Source organism: Suncus etruscus, chromosome 6, assembly GCF_024139225.1.
Source record: "Suncus etruscus isolate mSunEtr1 chromosome 6, mSunEtr1.pri.cur, whole genome shotgun sequence".
Classification (NCBI taxonomy): Eukaryota; Metazoa; Chordata; class Mammalia; order Eulipotyphla; family Soricidae; genus Suncus; species Suncus etruscus.
The window spans coordinates 53,254,543-53,257,105 of NC_064853.1; the positions used below are offsets into that span (position 1 = coordinate 53,254,543).

The 2,563-nt window shown below is 47.3% G+C and overlaps 1 non-coding gene across 1 annotated transcript; it reads left to right on the plus strand.

Moving 5' to 3' along the window:
- The first annotated feature begins 1,549 nt into the window (after positions 1 to 1,549).
- On the plus strand, positions 1,550 to 1,656 carry LOC126012372 (U6 spliceosomal RNA). Its single transcript, XR_007496872.1, has one exon. It is a non-coding gene; the product is annotated as a U6 spliceosomal RNA (small nuclear RNA).
- The last annotated feature ends 907 nt before the right edge of the window (positions 1,657 to 2,563 follow it).

A 2,563-nucleotide genomic window follows, 5' to 3' on the forward strand; every position in this document is an offset into this window, starting at 1 on the left:
GCACAGAGCCAGGAGTAACCCCTGAGCACCACCGGTTGTGACCCCCCCACCCCAAAAAGAATGAACCTTCTTGGGGCCTGAGTGATGATAGCACAGCAGGTTTGTCTTGCATGCAGTCAACCCAAATTCAATCTCAGCATCCCATATGTTCTTTTCTAGCCCACCAGGAATAGCTCCTGAGTGCAGAGTCTGGAAGTAACCACTGAGCAGTGCTGGTGTGGCCCAAAAACTTAAAAAAAAGAAAAAAAAGGTGTCTTCTAAGAATCACTCAAAAGTTACCTTTCTCCAAAGAAAGAGAGAGATGGGGCAGAGCAATGGCACAGATGTAGGGTATTTGCCTTGCACGTGGCTGACCCAAGATGAACCTTGGTTCGATCCCTTGTCATTTCATAAGATCCCCAAGCCAGGAGGGATTTCTGAGTGCATAGCCAGGAATAACCTCTGAGCGTCACCGGTGTGGCCCAAAAACCAAGAGAGAGAGAGCGAGAGGGAGGGAGGGAGGGAGGATGGGAGGGAGGGAGAGGGAGGGAGGAGGAGGGAGGGAGGAAGGGAGGGAGGGAGGGAGGGAGGGAGGAAGGAGGGGGGGGAGGGGGGGAGGGAGGGAGGGAGGGAGGGGGGGGGGGTGGGCGGGGGGGTGGGAGGGAGGGGGGGGGGGGGGGGGGGGGGGGGGGGGGGGGGGGGGAGGGAGGAGAGGAGGGAGGAGGAAGGAAAGGAAGGAAGGAAGGAAGGAAAGGAAGGAAGGAAGGAAGGAAGGAGGAAGGAAGGAAGGAAGGAAGGAAGGAAGGAAGGAAGGAAGGAAGGAAGGAAATAAAACAACTATGGTAATTCTAGGGCTCAAACTCTGAGACCTGATTCCTAATGTTAGGCTCTTTGTTTTCTTCCATGGCATGTGAATGGTCTATAGTTAAACAAAACAGTCAAGATTCTGCTTAACTGTTTGGTTTGGGATCCACACCCAGTGGTGCGCAGGGCTTTCTCCTGGCTCTGTGCTCAGTTTGTGTGCAAAGTAAGCTCTTTACACACTGGACTGTCTCTGGTCTGTTTCTTTTTTTTTGGGGGGGGGGATCACACCCAGCAGCACTCAGGGATTACTCCTGGGTCTGTGTTCAGAAATCGCTCCTGGAAGGCTCAGGGGAACATATGGGATGCCGGGATTCAAACCACCGTCCTTCTGCATGCAAGGTAAACTCCTTACCTCCATGCTATCTCTCCGCCCCCCCTTTTTTGTTTTTGGGTCACACCCAGTGGCACTCAGGAGTTACTCCTGGCTCTGTGCTCAGAAGTCGCTCTTGGCACACTTGGGGGACGATACGGGATGCCGGAATTCAAACTGGGGTCAATCCTGTATTGGCCGCGTGCAATGCCTTACTGATGTGCTATCTCTCTCTCTATTTTTAACTTGTTTTAAATAATAATAAAACTTGTTTTGTTCATCAAGAATATGGGCATTAGGCCAAGGATGTGTAGCTCAGCAGTAGAACACATGACTCATGTGAGACTTTAAATTTGATTCACAGCAACACAAATTTAATTTAAAAAAAAAAATCTAGTGCTTACTTTGACAGCACATATACTAAAATTGGAATGATATAAAGAAGATTAACATGGCTCCTGCACAAGAATGACACGCAGGGACTGGAGAGATAGCAGAAGGACGGTAGTTCAAATCCCGACATCCCATATGGTGATTTCTGAATGCAGAATCAGAGTAATGCCTCAGCACCGTCAGGTGAGGCTCAACTAAAACCAAACAAATTAGCAAATAAACACAGAAAAGGACTGGAATTGGGAATTGTTGGCTTCGAACTCTGGAAACAAGGATAGATAGATAGATAGATAGATAGATAGATAGATAGATAGATAGATAGAGCCATCCAAGTGCCTTGCTCCTCTGGGGCTCGACCTCCATAAGGGCTGCTTATCATAACCTCCACATTCAAGAGGAAATTTCTGCCCAGAATCTCCAGAATCTACTGTGGACATAGCAGTGTGCTTAGGATATATATATATATATATATTCATGAAAAAGATGCTGTAAAAGACACATATGGTTCATCTCCCTGACCCCAATTTTATTTTCAAGCAAGATGAGAAGCTCACATTCCACAGGAAGTAGATTGAGAAGTGGGCACAAGGAACAAAAGATAGATGGACAATGATCCATGCAGTAGGACTTCATGAGTTTCATCCAACCAGAACCCTAAAGGGAAACTGGAGAGCTTCATCTAGAGTCCATAAAAACTGATAAACCTTGAGCAATAAGCATAGCCTGCAGCCCTAAACACAAGGAAACATCCTTGAAACTGCCTCCTAGTGATTCCCAAGCACAGAGAGGACTGGGAGAAGAAATGTGGCGGGAGTATGGGGAAGGAGCATACCATTCCCATGACTGGACTTAAATTCCTGTAACACAGAGCAAAGAGTATCCAGAGTCTTAAGCAAGCAGGTCATGAAGGTCACCTTAGTCTGTTACTAAAGCAGCCCACATGGACATTAGAAAGTTTTACTTAGGTATTTATTTTCTTGGGTTTCTTTTTTTTAACCACACCTGGCTGTGTTCAAG